Genomic DNA, 22186 nt, shown 5'->3' with positions numbered 1-22186 from the left:
CTTTAATATACATTTTTTTAAAATAGCCACTTAAAAAATGAAACTGCAGTGAGTGTTCAAACAAAATGTAATTAAATTAATAGGTAAACTCCATAGAGCTGATACAGCTCATGAAAAATGTACTTAGATTACTCTCTGTGAGCCAAAAACAAAAATGTATAAAAACTACCAAAAGAAAAAGTATCTTTAACACTAACACTCTGGCTCATTTTGTTTTCATCTTCTTAAAAAGTTGGGTTTCATTAAACAATACGTGAAGGGATGTGCAGGAATGGGCGAATTGAACCAAAATGGACACTTTTGCAGGCATATTGGCTAACACTTTAACGTCAAATATATTTTATTTGTTTTTTTGGGGTCCTTCTGCTTTCCTTGATCTGGCCAGGACCTAAAGGCAGTCACAATCATTTCAGGCAGAAATAAACACTGAAATAGCAAAGCTTTGCCAAATAAAAAACAAACTAAAATCCTTCTGAGTAACAAATAATTATTATATATATTAAAATGTGTATGTGTGTATATATATATATATACACACACACACACACATTTTAATATACAAATATTAAACATGTTAATATTTTACATTTATAGTGAATTTTTCATTCATAGATCTTGTAAGTAAAAAGATTCCTATTATAAAGATGGGGAAACCGAGGCACAAAAATGCAACTTGCTCAAGGTCAGAGAGTGAGTCAATGGGAGAGTTGGGACTAGAAGCTTATCTCCCAATTAAATCCCTGTCTACTGGAACACACTTTCTCTCCTTCTGTTCTCACAACATTTCCAAGGCATGTTTCTAGCCCAAAACGGTTCAGGAAAATTCACACAAGTAGCCAAACTTTTGGTGCTTCTCTGAGCCTTCTAATTGTCACTCACTTCTTTCTCACTTCCACTAGATGTTTTGAGACAGAGCTATATTTATTTAAAAAAAAAAAACCCCACCCACAACAAGCAATTTTTTAGAACTAGCAGCCCATCTGTTAGATTTTTGTTTATGTATTGACATGTAATTGGGCAACTGGAGAAAAATGAGCCCCAAATTTGTTAGGTGTTATTTTCATAAAGATTACACTTAATAATGTTGATATGGCCTCCATAATTTATTTGATCTAAACCCAAATTACGACTTCCCACATATATGACATAACTAATGAACTGTGAAAGGAAAGCTGTTCAGATGGTCACCAATAACCAATGCTTAGTTAATCCTTTAAATAAACTGGAGCTCACAATGTGTCCCTTTGAAGTCATAAATAATGTATATTTTTCTTTTGACTTTTAATAAGCCTGCGGAGTTCATCTCACAGTCTCCAAACACATATATTTTATTATGGGCCTCTGCAGTTTACTTTAATTAGTGTGTCTGAGTGCTTTGGGAGACTTAGCCCTACTGAAAACAAACAGAGTCTTACCATCTATAAAACATTAGCTCCCTTTGGTTTATCCTGATATACCGAGGCTCAGTGAGAAACACATGGTGTAAGTAAACACTCATAATTGCATTAGAATTCCCATGTGTATTGGTAATTCAAGCTCTGTTTCATGATATTGTCAGAGCAGTTAAGACAGGTTTACCAATCTTGTGGTCTTCTGGGATTTCATGAAATTCCATTTGGAGCAAACTTGAAATGACAAATCTAATAGAAACAGCAGAAGACAAAACAAGCCACAGAGGCACTGAAATGCAAGTACAGTGTTAAAAAACCTGCTGTGTAATTGGATTTCTTACACAGCTGGGAAACTTCTCATACCTGAATTATCTCTGCTCATTTATTAACGTTTGTATACGATGGACGCATGTGTGTGTGTCTGTGTGTGTGTGTGTGTGTGTGTGTGTGTGTTTCTTCTATGGTGCCATGACTAACTTTTGGTGCAGTGTGTCAAGCAACTTCACATTCCTATTTCTGAATTAATTTCCCCAGAAAATGATGGATTACAGTTCCAAAACAGTACATGGACAATAAAACAAAGACCTCAAATTTAAAAAAACCCAGTGAGTTGAAAGATAACATGCCCCCAAATATTGTATGTGCTATTAGGAAGGAAGAATTAGGTGTTAAAAGATTTCCACTGTAAGGAAGATTTGAAAAAAAAAATCTTTTGCAAAAACAATTTACTTTGCCAATAATTTTCAGTTTCCTTTTGGTAGTACTGCACAATACCATCCATATGAGACAGTGTGTCTAAACAAGCAGAAGCGGTTGGGGCTGAGTGAGAAAAAGCCTTAGTTAAAGCACAAATATCAGATTTAGATCAAATATTGCTAATCAAACAAATTATGTATGGTACAGTTTATTCCATTTAGGTTGTTATGTTGAGCCCATCAATGTGATATCTGAGCAGCTTCCCGAAGGGCAGTAAGCAATATTCCTAATTAAAACAATTATTAACAAATCTGGGGTTCACTTATGTGACTACACGATAATGTTCACTGCAAGAGAGTATAACAACATTAAAAACATCCATGCAAAATGAGGAAAAAGCATGTACATTAACAAATATAACTTTCAGGAAAATGTCTGTAGTTTTGTGCTGTTATACTCCTGAGCCGTCCTCACTATGAAACTTCCTTTCTAATTGGACTGGTGTTTTCTGCTATTAAAGTATTACACGAATTGGGGGACATGGGGAATCCTGCTCTTTACGAGTATTTACCAAAACCCCCCTGTAATATAACTTTAAAAAAAATCTGAATTGTATTGACAGACCAATGTAAAAAAGCGAGAGTGACTACTCACAAAGTCATTCTACTTCCTTGGTGCCTGACTGTGAACTCTTACTTCCCATGGGTGAGAAATTACTCACATGCCAAGTGACTGCTTACCAGAGGAATACTTCGATCATTCAATTTTCCTGTATTCTTGCCATTCACATACCACTGAAATAGTTATTCAGCTAAACTGCCTGCCATTAAGTTGAGACATAAGTTCTGACCCCTGTTACTGGGCTCTTGAGGTCCTCAAGGCTATGGTACTGTATCTTCCTACTTGCACAAGCCAGTCTTTGTGTATTCTCCTACTTTTGTTGTTGTTGTTGTTTTTGCATTTGGGTTTTGATTTGTTGCTGGCACAGTGCATGTGCACCTTCTTCACCCCCTCTTGTGGAATTCTCCTCCCAAAGATTTGATAGTTATTTTAAAGTCCAACAATGTTCTTTACCAAATGTTTAAAAAACTTTGCTTTTACTTTAAGATGACTGCTGTAAACAGCACTAAATAAATTAATAAAGCCATAATGATTTAAGGCCAATTCTTTCAAGGGCATAGAGGAGTCAAAACAAATAATTGCTGCAGTTTTGCTTTATGGAAATGGGGAGGATGTGCCAAGGGCCAGTGCAGTTACCTGCACGATGTGGAGATGAACTCTATTGTGGCTGACTCAATGGGAGTTCATAGCGGTGGTGAGGGTTGTGGGTAGGTTTTGCAGTTGTGGGGATCCAGCAGCAGCCATGGAATTGTATCCTGCACCCAACATGGGGAGAGGATTCTCTCTCTCTCTTTTTCTAGGATCCCTGTCCTGGGGTTGTAAATTTCACTCATAGTAACTAATACAATAATTCTGAACCCTGGAGCAATATAATTTTTTGGGGAGGAAACTTCATTATTTGAAGACATAATCTTGAGGATATTGTTTATTCTGTTTATCGAGCCATTTTATCAGCTGCAGCCTAAGTACATGGAGCATAAGACTGGAGGGTGGAAAAGTAGTTCCAAGCAGGCCATTTGTACTTCTTTGCTCCTGGTGCTGCTTAGGGCTGGCTCCTTTGTGCTATGCCAGAGTAGCCCTAATATTGCTCTAACTTCCACCTGGAAGAAAACAACTGTAGCTGAGGGCAGGTGTAGCCCGAGGGCAACTCCATCCAAACCACATTTCTGCTGACCACACCCCATTTTTCCTGCTATGCTGGAAGTAGGGAAGGGAAGTGACAAAAGAGCCCCTACATTGGCTCTATGCCACTGGGGGACCAACTTTATAACAGACTGAAAAGATTGGCTCCATCACCATGTTATGTTGGTAGTTCAGCCCCAAATGGCTGCACTGTATTGGAGGATCTAGCCTACTGTGCCAAATGTACTGTACATCTTGTGCTAGATTACTGGACCGAGTGCTAGTCAGGACAGAATGTGGCCTATTCCTTAAAAATGATTTATTTTGTACAGATACATCTGAACCTCATAGGATGTTGATGTTCTAATAGGGCTGCAGTACTTACAGGTTTGCTGAGGCTATAATTTTAAATCCCTGTCCCAGGATTTTTTCCTATGCATTATATTGATCTACAGCATTTAAAAAGGACAAAACAAACCACAGTTTATAAAAGCACATTATATTTATAATAAAATATTTAAAGCAGTATGTAAATACATACAGAATCAACTCTTGATAAAATCAAATGATCAAGACAGGGCATAATGGGGGAGTTATTTAAACTGAGACTGACTCTCATTCATTTGTTGCTCTAGTGGATATAAAAAGATAAATTACTCTCTTGGAAATTGAGACACAATCTTATTTTTTTGAATGATATTTTGCTTATCAGGTTTTCATTAGACAAGTCAGCCTGCTTTATATGTTTGTACAATTTAAGTAGGCTCTTAGTCTGTTTGTTAATCCACCATGTTTATTTAAAGCTCCTGAAGGAAGTTATTAATCTGTCAAAACTTTAAAGATTTGAAGCTGATAAATAAATGAACAATGCTAAATAATTCTGTGTGTCATCTATAAAAACCGAGTGTTAGTGCTTTTCTCCATGGGGGTGAAGACTGGTTTGCTTTGAAATTACTCAATGTTTGCCTACATTACAGTATTGCCAAACCCTGTGCTGTCTGCTGAGCACACCCACTGGCTTAAACAAGGTGCCTTCCTGACTGGAATGGTTGTTCAGGAACCAAAAATATGCTTTAATTCAGTTTTCATTTTCATATCACAAAAGGTGCTATGGAATGACTTCCATTTGCAAAAGAAAAAGGCAAGCACAATTAAAAGCTGAATCTCTAATCCCCCTGCCTATGGCTTAGAACTGGAGCCAAAAGAAATATTGTCTTAACAGGTACATGTCCCCTGAGGGGAAGCACACCCCGGACCACCTACCTGCTGAAATGAAGAGATAATAGGATGTTCAGTTGTATCAGTGGCCAACAAATTGTACTTTGGCTTCTGTGGCTGACAGAAAAGCATAGAATTAGTGGGTGGCAAATGAAAGCTCTATTTTCTGACAGTGGGTGGATAAGCCTTGTGGCAAATCAAACAGCATATTTCCCAGCTCCTGTCTCCAGCAGCCAAGTCATGTATTGAGACGTGAGAAAAATCTGTGTATGAGTATCTGACATTTGTGTGGAGAGACATTTATAAGTGATTGAAGGGCAATGTGAACTGCTAACCACTAATTAGGCTAATTGACACTAAGAGTGGGTGACTGCTGCTGCAAAAACACTAATTGTTATATTGTGTTTCCACTACCTGAAATAAATTTGGTTATTAATAAACGGCTGTTAATTTTACTATGTGGAAAAAGTAACTATTATATTAATATTGGGGAAGTATGGAATTAAATCTTTGTTATTAAGGGTACTTGCTTAACTCTGAAGGCATACTTGCCATTGACAATGACTCAGGCATGCTAGGTGGAGGGTTTTACTTCCTTCTACTACAGTGAATTACTTTCTTCCGTCTCTGTTCACCTTCAAATGAAAACTACAAGGAGATCTATTTCTCTGGATCTATTTCTCTTACCAGGGAGAATCATAAACTCCAGAGGACTATTGCACTACTCAATTAAGTGTTAACAAAGCATAGTTTAAAAATCTGACCATGTCTTCTATCCTCATAGTTATGGAGAAAAGCAAACTCTAACTGCTCAAACATGGTAAGGCAAATTATAAGTGGCAAATGAATTATTTTTAAAAATATTATGATTTTAAGCTAATCTCTTGACTATTCTGGGGCCTGATTTATGATTTTTCAACTCTTGGGGTTGGCAATACTGTTCTAGTAATGAAAAAAAGCAAAACATACAAGACGTTGCTAGTTTCAGGACAAACATGGAAATGAAAAGAATCAAATTTGCTGGAAATTCATTTGCCTTTGTGAAATATTCATGATAATTCAAAGCAGAACTTTTAGCTCTCTCTGGACAGGCACAAATTGTTCAAAACATTTTTTATAAATTTCTCATGAGAGGGTGTGCCATAGCAAATCATTTACTTGATAGATTCATCCTCTTTCTGCGTACAAAAATGTCCATGAACAGACTACAATTTTCTCAAATTTCCTTCATTATTTCTGGTGAGTTTTGATGCTATAGATTAGTGATACTCAGATCTCAGTGGTTCTGGAGCCAAATTAGTGATCAAAATTACCCAAAAGAGTCACGGAAGTGTGAATTCATTGTTTCATTTACTATAGTACTATATATTCATATTTAAATAGTATGACGGGAAATATTTGTTTTAGATATATATAATTCTCACAGCAAAATGACTAAGTATTATTATTTTATCAACTACAATTGGTTAATAACATAGTAAAAGCATCCTGATTGGTTAATAACTTAGATTGGTTAATAATTAAATCACACAGTGTTTTAATATCGTGTTGCAAAGAGCTGCAGGAGACGCATTAAAGAGCCACTAGTGGCTCTAAAGCCTCGGTGTGAGTATCACTGCTATAGATTGATCATTTGTAGGTTGTGAGTGGCCCCAGAAATGACTGGTTGTGATTATCATCATCATCATCAGCAGCAGCATGACAGTGTTTTTTCCCCCTGACTGGATAATCATATCTCTTATGTAGAAATTAGGAGGAGGAGGGTTTGAGTATCAGGGCCTTTGAATCTCTCATGGAGTGGGATGAGGTACTGTAAACAGGATTGGAAAATTGTAAGCTTTCCCCCTTTCTGGGTAACACAGGCCTTGCCCAGTGTATTATCCTTATAAACATTTGCATCTCATAAGGTTTATTAGCTCAGAAAACAATTTAAATTATATTTTATCAGACATTCCCACAAAGTAACTATTAGGCCCTGATCCTGCAAACAGTTAGCACGTGTGCTTAATTTTAAGCACTTCCCCGCTTATTTCAATTGAGCTTAAAGTTAAGCATGTGCATAAATGTTTATAGGTGCAGAGCTTTAATGTGCATGCATGGTAACACTGTTGCTAAATCTGTGATCGATTCTTTATCTACTTTATTTAACTGACTCTGATCAAGGCTCTTGTGGTTGCAGAGTTAAAACTGACTTTTCACAAGCTTCCAAACCCCTAAAACTGAGTCTGAATCCATTGTGTGATGAAAGGGAGTGAACACAAAAAGGGTGCAAACATGACCAAAGTTTTATAAAGCATTTTTAAATTTGAGCAGTTCTTTCCAGAAAATGTTTTGCAATATGAACCCACAGTAAAACTTGTGGAAGTGTGTTGACATGGTATGTCTTAATTGTGAGCTGTCTGGGTCAGCAGGAACCTTGTGTTCTTACTTTTCTTTGAAGCACATAGCACATTGTTGCTATTACATAAATAATAATGGCAAGTCTTCCGAGTCAAAGGTACACATCTCAGCCCCCATAAGCAATGAAATAAAACTCACCACTTGTGTTTGTGCTTCGTCTTCTCCGTGTTGACCCTGAACAACCTCCAAACTTAAAACAATGATTCTATTGATGAAATGCTTGAAACCCTTTCAGATCAAAATGAGAAAGTTTCATTACAGTGTCATGTATAAAACAAAAAAGGTAAATGGGAAAAGGATGTAAACCGAAGCAAATACCAAGTCTTACAACAAGATATTTTGCTCTTACTTCTGACAGAGTTCATGACATGAGCTACACTTTGACTGGATTCCATTAAACATACAAAGAAAGAAATGAAATATTTTACTTAAAGTTATTCTTACACCTTAAACTTTATTGAAATCGAAGCATGCAAAACGAAGTCCTGCACTGTAACAGTGTGCCTACTTGTGTAATGATGAGAGGGAAGAGAAGATGAACACCATCTTTGTTTTTTTTCCCTTTTTTTATTCTCTGATTTCCCTCTAATGAAAGAAAAACTCTTCAGCTCAAGTCATTTAAGACCTATAGAAACATATCATCACACCCCCTCCACCCACATCCATCCCAAGATTTTCCTTGTCTCATTCACAGTTTAATGTAAAAAGTTTTGCAAATGTGTATTTTTTGAATTTCACTGCCCAGTTGTTTTGTGTGTGTGTAGTAACCCATTTATTTTACCATTTACAGTAGAAAATAGATTGTTATATCTAAACATATCTGTAATTATTTGAAAAACTCCAAAAGCCATTACTCTATTAAACTGACAACCTAAATTTGTCCTGTGCTTATTTAATTGGCTTATTAGACATAACCATAACACATTCCTAGATAAGAAGCAGCGCTGGTTTGGCCTGGTTAAAGTAGTGGTATTTTTGAGTTATTTTAACCTGACAACACTTTCAAGCTAGAATAATTTGACAGTTCTATCAAAACGAAGACTCCCAAATGGTAACTAGTCATCAAATAACTCCCTTCTAGGTCAGATATCATTGATAAAGTACACAAGCTTGAAAGATATGGTCTGGTCATTGCCAGAATGAGTTTGTCTCACTAACTTATAAATCTGGCTAATAATTTAACCCACTTAAACTGTGCTTAATAAACTCTGTTATGTAAGTAAGGGGAGAGGAGCAGAAGTAAATTAAAATATATTTCAATAATTCAGGACAGATTGAAATCAATGGGAGTTTTACCACAAGCTTCAGTGGGATCAGGATTTGGCCTGAATGCTGATGGGACTGAATGCTTCCATATCTTTAGATCCAGATATGTGGTTTGATCCCATTTCTACTTTGTACCCACATAGTCTTTTTCATGGTGCTTTCCACCAGAGGCTCTCAAAGTGATTTACAAACATTAATTTAGCCTCTTAGCTCTTTGAGGTAGGGAAGTATTATTCTCATTGTTGAGAAAGTGAAACGGCAGCACAGAGAGGTTAACTAGCTTACCCAAGCTCACACAGCACGTCAGTGGCAGGGCTAGGAATAGAACTCATATTTCCTTAGCTGTGTTCTAATGCTCTAATGACGAAACTACAGTCCCCCCACTGTGCCTAGTTCTGTGTTCAAACCAATAGCCAATAATTCTAGTTATCTAGAAACCATCAAACCAGCCGTTCAAACTGAGCTACTAATCCATGTGAAATTGTTCAAGGACTTCAGCCAAATGAGCTACCGAATATATTAATCAGGTACATGTTTCCTGGTGTTAGCCAGTTGCATCCTATCAATGTAATTGGTGTGATAATATGTAGAAAAGTCACCAGCAGTTAATTTGTAAGAGGCACTAAATCTTGCTTTGTTCAATAACTTTTTCTTGTCCAAAACCAGTTCTCCTGCTGCGTCTTGCTTAACAAGCTGAATGCTATAAAGCTGATGTTTACAAATACCCGAGGATATATGCACACTGTATAGGACAGATTGAAATCAGATAACTGGATGAACTTTTATAGGAGACACTGCACTGTGTTTCTCACATAATATTATTGACACCACTGTGGAGTTAAGTGACATGCCTCTCAGCTGTAAAGTTAAAGTTTATATACTCTGGATTGCTGGCAGAACTTCAGTCTTTCATAGTTATCCATGCTATAGTCCGTGCCTTGCAATAAAGAACAAACTTGTAGCTTTCAAGACAAACAAACTTCGCTACTGAGAGGGAATGGGAATGTGTTCTGCTCCTGGATGCTGTGGAACCTGTTTCTCAATTATAACTTTTTTTTAGGGTGTGATGGGGAAAATACATCAGAGGACACTGTACATCTCTCAGTTTCCTCCTACTCTGCATTGGCTAAGAGTATTAAGATACTTATCTTGATGGTAGAAGGAAAGGTTTTCCCCATGTTTTCATTGTGGACTTTTTACATTTGGCCTAAGACTTTGCACTCATTCAGTGTGGGAGAGAGAGAAGGAGACAGAGATAAACAAATAGAGGGGAAAAGAAATGGAAGTAAGACAGTCATAGTGCTAGTATAGGGACAAGCACCTGAGCTTTAGAATCATCCCTCAATTTGTCTCTAAGGAACTGTAAACTGATGTGGCTTAGGCCTTGTTCTAGCCTACACACATGTGAGTTACACGAACATTGACTCTTTTAGATGCAGTGTAAATTATACATCAGTAAGCGGTTGTCAGAATTAATACAAAAGAATAGAGCAGAGCCTGATTGACTGACTTTGGGAATGAACAGAGAATAAACCAGTGGAATTTAAAGATGAAGGGGTAAATTACATCAATAGACTCACATCTGAATGTGACCCTTTTTTTTTTTTTACTTCTGAGTGAGGCCATTTGTTTGAAGGTATAACACAATTAACAAGAGAAAGGCCAAAATATCATCTAATTGGCATCTAAATAACAGTAGTGTGATAATGTCCACATTTTTCCTGTAGACAAATGTCTATACATCAAGCTTCACTCCACAGCACAGCCAGTTATGAAATCTAATGGTATTTCAGGATTCCACACAAAGACATGGATTTGTCGTTTTAATGCATTGAGGTGGATATGCTCATTTTTGTGACTCCACCTGAAAGCACAACTTATTGTTCATCTAATTCTGCTGTGTTCCATGCCCTGAAAAACCTATTGACAATGACCAGTACTTTACAACTACATTCTATACTCTAAAACCATGAAAGATTCAGTCCCCAAACTGTTTCAGTTTAATTCACGTAAATAAGGGCGGAGTTTACTTTGTGGAGGCAATATTTTTTTCATTATAATAAAAATTCTAGTATTAAAAGCTGCAGGTTGAAAGAAAAGAGTAAACATTTAATAAGAGAAAAGCTTTAAACTGTTCTAGATTTCATGCACTCTTTAATAAGATGAAAGTAACATTTTGAAGTCTTAGACTCTCAGAGAAACATTTTGAGGTGTGCTGTTACTACATCTCATCAGCTTTTTGCAGTCAATAGCTATTTCAGCTCTTATTGTGGTATGTTTGGCAATTCACTTAAAAGATTACCACTTAATCTAGTTAAGTAACTTTGGCTTTAAGCAAGTGTCTATCTGTCCATCCAGTTGCTTATTCTTTTTTCTATCTTAAAAAATAAAAGAAACAAACAGCGGCAGGGAGGAGGTGAAGGAGGGATAAAAAGGACAGCCCAGCTCGATCTTGTTCTGTTTTTCATGCAGCTTTGAATTTTACTAGATAGATAATTCTTTCTGGACTTTCTAGATTGTACTTTATGCATTTTTAATGTAAAATGTTAGTGCATATTTCAGCTTGTTATAATGAGCAATCCCACTCACTAATGGGACATTTTGATCTTAATTTAGCAAAGGACTCTTTTCAGGAGGAGAGGATGAAGGTTAGAGCTGGTTGAGTCTGGTAGTCTGCTAGAGCTGTATTTTGAGGAAACTTTGAGGATGGGATGAGGTAGGGGTACAATTATCCTTGGAAAATCTCTAGATTTGCACGCTGGTAACTGCAAATAGAATTTGGCCCCAAAATCAGACTTAGTTCCTGAGGAGCCCTATCTCTTTTGCTATATATCCCTGCCTCATTCAGTGTACCATCGAACCTGGATGATGAATGAGGCAGAGTCCTGATGAAAAACAGAACTCAAGTGTGTAATTAAAGATTGTACCATAATGCACAAGGGGATGGAATTAAGGTTTTCACCTTAATTTTGGCATTCCCTAGTTTTTCAGCCTTTCATTTTGTAGCCTAAATTCTCTTTTAACATAGTTTATTTTCTTTCACTTCCTAGGTTTTTAAAAAGAAAAATGACAGAAAATGTCTAAATTATAGATTTTTTATAACTTTTCTTTAATAATAGAAATATTTTAAAAAATCCAAAATATTATTATTTAGACAGCATTGGAATGCTCTGCCTTACACAGGATGCACATTCAGGGCCTGATACAAAGTCCATTGAAGTTAACAGAAGTCTTCCCAATTGAATTCAATTGTCTTTGGAGCCCTGCTCATTCCACATGGATCCTCCAAGAGGTAAAATTGCACTCAGCTTCATCATGGATACACATGCAGTGATAACAGAGTAGTAGGAGATAGCTATTAAAATCCTTTATTCTCATTTATAATTTATTGCACATATACACAATACATTTTTAAATCCTTATAGCTTGGCCAAAGCCAAATGGACTTTCACCAGACCACCCATAAAACATCTGAGATTTACATCCCTGCCAAATTTCAAGTTTCTGTTCAAGACCTCTGACATACCAGAGCTATTAAAAAATAAAAAAAGTTGCAAATCTTTTTTTTTATAGTAGCAAAAGTGTATTTTTCACTATCTAAAATAAAAACACCTCTCTCTTAGTGCTTTTCATCAACAGGTCTCAAAGTGCTTTACAAAGGAGGTCAGTATCATTGCTGCCATTTTACATATGGGGACTGACTGAGGCACAGAGAAGAGATGTGATGAGCCCTAGGTCACTCAGCGGGCCAATGGCAGAGCTGGGACTAGAACGCAGTCTCTTGAGTCCCGGTTCATTGCTCTATCCACTTGGATGCTCTGCCTCTCTCTCTGTACTCAGAAACGGCCATGTCATTTTTTGGCTCAAACTTCTAAGTAAAATTCAGGGGATAAATAAATTAATGGAGATATCCTATCGCCTAGAACTGGAAGGGACCTTGAAAGTCATTGAGTCTAGCCCCCTGCCTTTACTAGCAGGACCAAGTACTGATTTTTGCCCCAGATCCCTAAATGACCCCCCTCAAAGACTGAACTCACAACCCTGGGTTTCGCAGGCTAATGCTCAAACCACTGAGCTATCCCTCCCCCCCAATAGAGCCACCTTGATAATTTTCAATTTGAAAGGTGAAAGTTTGACATAGTAATAAGAAATGAAAAAGGCCCTTGAAAGTGCAAATGCATAGGCAATCTTAACTAGAGCCATTGCTACACATTTTTCTTACATACACGGTGTAAAACTTGAACTAATTCAAGTCAATTAAGTCACTATAATGCTACTTTAAACAGTGAAAATTAATTTACATTAATTATTTAGCTGCATGTAGGTACCATGGTGTGATCCAAGCAAAAATTAGGGATTGTGACTGACTTTCAGGGCAATGGCAGTAAAATACTGCCTAAGGGAAGAAATTGTACCTGAGATTACTTTTACCCAAACTCAATATCTTTTTTGCTGTAGTTTTCCTCAGAGTTGCTTTTTTAAAATTATATTTTGGGCAATTTCTTTTCACCTCAACTATACCAAACTTTGCTTGTAACAGAATAAATCTCTGACCCCAGATGCTTAGATAGTTGGAGAAGCTTTTGTGTGTCTCTCTCTCCCCTCTGAGAAGCAGCCTGAGGCCCTTTCCTCCCTCCATCTGGGACATGCTCAGGACACTCACCAAAAATGCACTCTTGCCCCATTCATCCCCTATGAAAAACCCAATAAAGCTAATGTCAATTCTCTGTCAGCTTTCTCATCTTCCTCCTGGCTATGACAGAAGTCAGTGATAAAGTTAGAGTTGGCCTGTTTCTTTCTGTACATGCCTTATTGCCCACTCAGCCATATTATATATAATGGAAGAGGTGGAGAGAAGAAAAGAGAACTATGGAAATAAAGTGATAACATGAAATGAGAGACTTGTACTAGCAAAGCCACCTTAACAATGAATCTCAAATATCTTCTTTCTTCTATATGCCAACCATTTGAAATGCAATTTTAAATTAGAAAAATGCTCAGAGGTTTCTATCCACTCTAAAATTAAACACCACAAATGCATCCAAGCTAATCCCCTAAAATACTCATGGAAATGAGAACAGTTCATCAGGTAGATAAGGACAAAACAGTAAATATATATTTGCATGAATAATCACCCCCACCCTCCCCAATGTAAGCTGCAGAGGGTCTCTCTCCAGATTCATAATTGTTCACCTCTGATCTGTACTGGATGTTATATAGCAATGGTGCATCAAGGCTTAATTATTAGTACCATAGTGAAGGTCTTAAATTAGGATATGTGTACACAAGAGACTGTCTCTGCCCCCAGCTGCAGTTGAGGTAGTTGGGACTGAACCTGCTGGATGTCCTGAAAAATAGTCTAGAGAGGACAGGTGGCAGCACCTTTTCTTTCAACTGCCTGCAGCTCTTCCTCCTTCATATATGCCACAGGTTCTGAAGGGGACAGGGCAAAACTCAAGACCTTTTTTTGTTTCCTTTTAATATATGATTACTAATATAGTGTCATTTTGGTGTTTTTTCGCCGTTCTGAGGTTCTCTGCTTTATTTGGGACTTGGTTGGTTTTTTGTGTGTGTGATATACCAGTATAGTATCCTTTTAGTTATTTTCTTTTTAGGTGCCCGAGGCCTTCAAGTATTGGGTACCAATGTACTCTTAGTAACCCACTGCTGTCACTTCACATAAATGAGTTTGCTGTGTGAGATAATATTAAGAATTTTCTGTGTTGTAAGGCCCTGATTCAACAAAGCACTGAAGCATATGCCAAGGTCCCATTGAAGTCAACTGAAGTTAAGTACATGCTTACGTGCTTTGCTGAAATGAGGCTTCAGACAAGAAAACCTCCTTAGGGAACCAGAAATGACTGAAGCAATATTCAAGAAAATTTTCTTCCAGTGGACATTCTTTTCAGTTCTCTCATCAGGCTCCAGACACTCATGAAACTTGGAAGTTCAGCAGTACAGCTATGCAAACTCTTATTTAGAACCACAAAGGGCTCTGGGAAATTGCATACTTTGGGGCTACACAAAAAGTCCTACGTTGCTGTGAAAAACTCCTCTGAAGTCAGTGAGAATATTCAGCCTTGATTTACATCCTATCTAACCACATACGTCAATGGAGATGCGTGAGGTGTCAGTCAAGGAAAATTTTCCCATTGTAGTTGCACAGCGTGCAAGTTAGGGCAGGATTTTTTTACTAGTTGGGCTGAAGGGGGTGAACATGAAGGCAAGATTTGGCTGAATGAGTCAAAGTTTCAGGAGCAGCCTTCAAAATTGGTCACCTAAATAGCATATCTTAGCTTTTGTGGTCTTCATTCTTTGCCACCTAAGTTTTTGTGTCCTCAAGAACTCAGATGTGCTTTGGCAGTGGTATTTTTTAAGTTCAGACTTGGAATTGGAGAGCACAGCTTGCTCACTAAAACAAGATTTGACATGCCTGAACTCATATCCGAAGAGCTACTACTGCAGTGTTGGGAAAACATAAGAGATGGAAATGGAAGAAAATAACTGACCTTTTTTAATGTATCCTAAATGTGACTGAGGTTTAGAAAACAATCTGATAGCTCTCAGAGCTATACATGAAATTATAGAACACTATTTGCATTTATACTATCTATTCATTCATTCATCATTCCACTGGTCAGGTGCTGAAGATCATGTCACAGAAAGGTGAGTTGGTATACAACAGGTTAAACACTATTGCATAAAATAAATTTTTATGAAAAGAAAGAAATGCATGTGAAAAATCATGGTCTAAGAGCATTAAAATCATAAAAAGGTAAGGGAAAAAGACAATTAAAAAGAGCTTACAGAATTGCATTAGTGCTGAATCACTTTGAGATACTCACATGGAAGATTGAAAGAACAGTTGGTAGTGAGAATGAATCCAACAGCCATTCAGTACACACTATTTGTGTCTCTAGTGTGAGAGCACTGTTAATTGTTTTTCTTTTCCACTATCACTAAAAAGCTGGGAAATCTGTTATTGCCCTAGAAATTTTTTCTTCTTCTCTGTCATATAAGAAAAGCTATAATTACTAGAGACAGGCCTGAGCTGCCAAGTTAAGATCATGATCTGGATTTCAAACACCCAGCATTTCAGCTTTGTTTGAATTCAGGATTTTCCTATTCAATCCAATACAGAGATGTACAGGCTAAATGTGAAAATTGGATCTGGGTTCAGATTCTGACCTCCCTTCTCAGTGTTTGGGAGTGAGTGGATGGCTTGTATCAGGGACTTCTGCTGAGGCCCATATCCAATAGATATCATAACTCACAAGAGTATATAGCAGCTAAATTCAATAAACTGTATGCCTGAATTTTTAAAACCAGAAGCATGTAGTAGTGGGGTGAAGAATGATGGCATAGATGTAATAGATTTTCCCCTGGAGAAATGTAATGTAGAATTTACAAACATTCCCCAACTACAGACCTGGGCAGTTTATGACATAAGCCTGTCAAAAAATGGGGCGGCGGGGTTGTGTGTGTGTGTGTGGGGGGAAATCTGGTCAAAAGAGTTATGATTAATTAGTGGATCTAATTTCAGTAAAAAATATTTCACCTTTATTACTCACATATTTGCTTTCAATCACATTAGCAGAAAGGTACGAGGCTATGATGACAAAATATGCAGGCAAGAAAAAAATTGATACAGAAGCATTAGCCAGAACCAGTTTGAATCTGACTCACAGAAATGAGAGAAAAAAAGCAAGATGCCAGTGAAAGGTATCACAGGCATCTGTTGTAGATATTTCAGATATTTATGCCACTGCTGTTTCTTTAAAGAGGGTGTTTTTCATACCCATTTCTTGGAGCTTAGAAAGATCAGAGTCAACAATTTATTTATTTATTTTAGGATTCTGCAGTTTCATGAGTCATCTGTTTTAAAAATATAAGAACACTAGTCCTAGATTGCCCTTGGCGATCCTGGACCAGTATGCTATAGCTGAAAAGTGTTTCCTTCTCTTAGCATCCGAGAGCCGACTATGGATGCTAGAGGGAGGAAATGCTTTTTAAAATACCAGTTTGCTGTTCAGAAGGGGAACGAATGCAAGTGGATTGGCAGAACTGTATGTCAGAAGCTTGTCCACTGACCTGCACATTCTGGCTTCGGTCATTGCTACTGTTCCCTTATTTTCATGAGCACCAAATCCACTTGATTTGTATATGTTAAAATAGATGTATAGAAATCCAAGGTATTTTCTTAAAATTACTTCCAGTGAAGAACACCAGAGGTCACTCTAGCTATCCAAACCACAATTTAAGTATTTTATTGCAGCATTTCAAAGGACTTGTTAGAACAGGAGGGCTGGTTGTTCCTTTCTGATCTTGATAAAATTATCTTTTACAAACAAAGAAACAAGCAAGCAAACAGTGTCCATCTCCCAAGTACATTTCAGAGGTTATTTACAAATGATTCAAAAAATAAAGACACTTAGGTCAGAGTTGTGTATGATTTAAATATTTTACTGATCCAAAGCAAATGAATGGCTTATTACACAAATACAAAATGCTCAGATTTGAATTCTAATATACATGGGGCAGATTCTCTGCTATAGCTGAGTTCTGAGCCCAAAATTGGGGAGGGGCTACCAAGCAGCCAATCATTTCTCCCTGATTCTGAGGGCTGGGCTGTGCCAGTCCTGGCATGAGTTCGAGCAGCTGAGGACACGTGTACCTAGCAGGATTCCATTCTTCTGCCCTTACATGATCCCTGCACCAAGAGAGGAGAGTGATGCCTGGTGCAGGAGAAGGCTTCAGAAGCTTTATGACAATTAGGAATTTTCCCCACCACAAAACTCTCAGCTGACCAATTATGTCCCAATTCTTGCCCTTTAGGCCACCTGCATGGTACACGTGGTCCAGATCCTAACTACAAATTTGACCCAATGTTTAATAATTAAGATTTTGAATTGATCTAAAAACATTTCCATCCAACGGTGGTTCTGTTAAGTACTGTATTCTATTTATATATCTATATGAACATGTTTAAATTGTTTTGCTTCATTCTGATTTCCAGAACCATCAAGTGATCAGCTTTTATTTTTATACTATTCGTGAAAGATGTCAAGGTAACAGCAATGGAAGCTGAGGCCCACTATTTATTCACTGAACCTTACAGCGTGTGCACCAATGTACCACAGTCCTAACTTAGAGAAACTATTTTTAAGAGTAAGAGGATAGTTACACCTTGCTGGCCCATTCAGTCATTCATCCCTGATCCTCTCCATTGAGACTGCCAACTAGTCTGCCAATTGTTATGGTAGCATTTGTGTTGTAGGCACTTGTTCACTAAGCACTGGACTGAGATCTCCAGTCAGCAGACAGTAGTAACTTTTTAAGGCCAGAAAGGATCATTAGTCTGACCTCCTAATGACACAAAGCAGAGAACCTCACCCAGCAGTTTCTTCATCAAGCCCACAACTCACTAAAAATCACAAATGCAACAGACAATTCCTGCTGTGAAGTTACTGGTGAACTAAAGGCAGTGTCATTTACTAAGGCCAGATGATATATATATATAAAATGTATTAGTGATTTCACACATTTATACTAGGAAGTGCTTTTCACTGGATTCTGATATGGGCGTTTGGAATTTTCAGTGAATGTGAGATTAGAACTTCTCTTAAGTAATACTTTTATAAGTAATTTGTAATGTGAAACATCATCAATGTTTGGGCAACATTTAGCACTGTAAAATTAAATGCATGAACATTCAGTTTACTGAGGATGGGAGACTCCCCATGTGTCACATGAGCTCTTTGTATGAAACAGGACAGCTGAGGAATAATCATGATATAATGCATATGACAGAAATGGTAACCATCCAGACCCTGAGCCCCGGTTGAACCTCAAAATGTTTGAAGATCTTATTTTGATCAATGTCCAAAAATTAAAATACTTATATGAAAATAACCCACCTTCTTTGAGACTGTAAATCAAATCTCCTGAGAACAGGTTATCTTGTAATATTTCTGATTCGTCATGAGTCAAAAATGCCAAGAGAACAGCCTCCTTTTTTTGCAGTATCTTGGTAAATTTATTTTGGGTCCCAGCTGAAAGAGTCTTGCAAAAAACAGAAATGAAAGAAACATATGAAATAACAACAAAAGGTTCAAAAGAGTTCACTTCAAATTTTGGATGGAAGTTCAGGTCAGTTTTAATTTTTATCAGAAATGGTTAATCTATCAACACGTAACAGTTCGCCATATTCTTCCCATGTTGTGCTCATCCCAATTTGCTTTGCAAAACTTTGACTGAAACTGAAAAGATTTTCTGGGCCCTTTTTGGCATGACCCATGAAACTCAATCCCACATTTATGCTGATAAAACTTCCTTTCACATCATTTCTCTCTCTCTCTCTTTTCCTCTGTCTCTGGTAAAGTTTTCCAAAATATATTAGCAATTTTGGGTATCTCAGTGTTTGGATGTCCAGCATGAGGTCAGATTGTCAGAAATTACCAAACATCAATCCTCTTCAAACAGGTTCATTTAAATTGGGCACCCAAAAAGAGTCTCCCAATGACACTACTGAAAATTTTTGAAAATCTTGACCTTTTTGTTTATATAATGTAGACATCAGTGGTGATTCTATAGTTAAGTTTCCATTGAGATTTGCATTTCAAACAAGACTAAATTCCTCTGCTTTCCACCTTAATGATTGAATTTAGCCTCTAAATTTGATTCAACAGGTCTTCAGAGGTTTATTGAATTCTCTGTGAATTTATTGTGAAATATTTATTAATTTTGCAATAGAAAATATTTAAAAGAGCTCAATTTTTAAAAAATTTCCTCATTTTCTCCACATTTCCTTGGGATTCCTAAACGACCACAATCCCTATAAACTTCACAGATATACACATTCTGATATCATAGAGCACTTTTGAACTTTTAAAATTAAACGGAGAATTGTTCCTTTTATTCAGAATTAGTGTTCTGAGCTATACAAAGATTAGCCAATGGATCTGATCAGATCCATCAACCATTAGTATCTTCTGATGCTGGTAAACTGCCTTCTTGACTAGAGGCAAAAGTGAACTGGATTCTTCTGGCTCATGCATCACCAAATGATTTGTTAACTAAGTTTCAATAGACAAATCTCTAGTGCTATTGATATAAGTGGCAGAAATAAACTGATTGTCAAATCTCATTTGTGTTTGCAAGACTAGCAGTTAAAATAGTTATATTTTAATTTCTAAACAGAGAGAGTTGGATACCTATAGAGAATAAGTATGGAGTTTCAGAAAATGCTTTTACAATCACCTTTCTGAATAACTGCACTCTCAGATGAAAAAGTATAAAGTATAAATCAGTAAATATGCCTTATTGGAAGGTTTGTTCTACATAGCTGATACTAAATATACTATGTTGTCTTTCCTTTGCCTTTGTACAATGCTGTAGTGCCACAGTTTCAAATACTTTCTTCATTTCCTTTTAATCACTATCGGAAAGAAAAAAAATAGAAATATATATAAGGAATAATAGTAACTTTCACAGTAATAATACATAAAAAATATATAGTTCTTTGGGTTAGATTTTGCTGTTACACAAAAGTAAATATTAATTTGTTTACTTTTCCATAAAGCATTTGACTTACCGCACAACATTTTGATTAAAAATCTAGAATAATAAAAAAATAACATGGCACACATCAACTGGATAAACAACTGGCTAGCGGATTCTTCTCAAAATGTAACTGTAAACCGGGAATCACTGCATGGTTGTATTTCTAGTGGGGTCCCGCAGGGATCTGGTCTGAGCCCTGTACTAGTTAACATTTTTGTCAATGAGCTGGAAGAAAACATAAAATCATTACTGATACAGTTTAGAGATGACACAAAGATTGCAGGAGCAGTAAATAATAAAAGGAATGGTTCATTGACATACAGCAATAATCTGGGTGCAAGTAATCAAATAGTCATTTTAAGATGGCTAAATTTAAATGCATACATCTAGAAAAAAAGAATGTAGGCCAGACTTCTACAATGGGGGAGTCTATCCTGTGTAGCAGTGACACTGAAAAAGATTTTGGGTTGTGATGGATAATTAGCAGAACATGAGCTCCTAGCGAGATGCTGTGGCCAAAAGGGCCAAGGTGATCCTTAGATGTATAAATAGTGGAATATTGAGTAGGAGTACGGAGATTGCTACTGTGTCAAGTTGTGGTGTCCACTATTTAAGAAGGATGTTGATAAATTAGAGAGGGTTCAGAGATGCGGATGTTTAAAGGATTAAAAAATGGCTTATAGTGGTAGACTCAATCTATTTAGTTTACACAGAGACGGTTAATGCATGACCTGATCACAGTTTATGAATATCTACCTGGGGAACAAAACTTTGATAATGGGCTCTTCAGTCTAGCAGAGAAAGGCATAACAAGATCTAATGACTGGAAGATAAAGCTAGACAAATTCAGACTGGAAATATGGTGCCATTTTTCAACAGGGAGGGCAATTAACCATTGGAGCAATTTACCAAGGACTGTGGTGGATTCTCTGTCACTAGCAATTTTTAGTTCAAGATTGGATGTTTTTCTAAAAGGTTGAGCTACGGAAAACTGGAATTAATGTATGGAGCTGCGGCCTGAATTTTGCAGGAGGTCAGACTAAATGATCAGTGCACTCCCTTTTGGCCTTATAATCTAGAAATTTACCTATGTAAATTCACGTAGACCATATATGGGCATAAAGGGAGTTTTTATGCCTTTGTGCAGGCACATAGTAGTTACAATTTATGTCTTCAAATCTTTTTACCAACATTGGGGCACAAGATGGATTGAGCAGTCCACCGCATGCAACAGCTTGCTGCATAGAGACCTAAGAAGCTACTTTATCTTTGTGTGTGTGTGTGTGATATTTTCAAAGATATGTCTTGCAACAACCTCTTGCTGTGTGTACTTTCCAAAAGTAGTATAATCAGCATTTCCCTACCTGATTGCTAAAGACTGTAGAAGTAGCACTGGAAAATCTTGTGCTAATTTTGCAGTTTCTTTAGAAGGTCAAGTTCAGGCACCTAATCTTTGCAGCACAGATCTTAACTGAGAGTTAAAATTCAAGCTTCTCAAGGCACAGCTGTAATTCAGCCTTAGGTTTCCAGAGGTTAAGGGTCAGCACATTAATCTATTTGATATAATTCATAGAATCCCTTTGGAGAAAAGAAAGAGCGTTAATGTATAACCAAGCCATGTTTTCTGGAAATAAATGAGAGCATATCATGATACAAAACAGCATCCTAATGCTGAACCAAACTGATAATTATAGTTCCATTCATATCTTATACTAAGCATAGCCTGTTTCACTCTAAGAACTGCTGTCCTTTAGTTCTATTAAAAGATTTTTTAAATGGCTGGTTTTGCTTTGATTATTTGAAAATTCGTTTGGAACTTTTTTCCCTGGCCTAACAGCTATAGTATAAAATAAATCAAACCATCACCCGCACAAAACATCATCAGTAACAACAAAAGCTTATAATAATAC

General features: G+C 36.9%; 1 long non-coding RNA gene across 4 annotated transcripts in view; it reads right to left on the bottom strand.

Moving 5' to 3' along the window:
- Positions 1-21853, bottom strand: part of LOC112059823 (uncharacterized) — a 42182-nt gene extending 20329 nt beyond the window's left edge. For 3 of the 4 annotated variants that reach the window (XR_002889096.3, XR_002889098.3, XR_002889097.3), the window contains exons 1-6: positions 21641-21853; positions 20308-20501; positions 19974-20151; positions 18632-18776; positions 7587-7676; positions 5094-5165 (exon numbers count right to left, since the gene is read on the bottom strand). This is a non-coding gene — a long non-coding RNA (uncharacterized LOC112059823). The remainder of the gene's footprint in view (positions 1-5093; positions 5166-7586; positions 7677-18631; positions 18777-19973; positions 20152-20307; positions 20502-21640) is intronic. The other variant, XR_006176762.2, reaches the window with a different exon arrangement.
- Positions 21854-22186: the final 333 nt, after the last annotated feature.

Source organism: Chrysemys picta, chromosome 5 (assembly GCF_011386835.1).
Source record: "Chrysemys picta bellii isolate R12L10 chromosome 5, ASM1138683v2, whole genome shotgun sequence".
Taxonomy (NCBI): Eukaryota; Metazoa; Chordata; order Testudines; family Emydidae; genus Chrysemys; species Chrysemys picta.
This window is presented reverse-complemented; position numbering and strand designations above follow the sequence as displayed.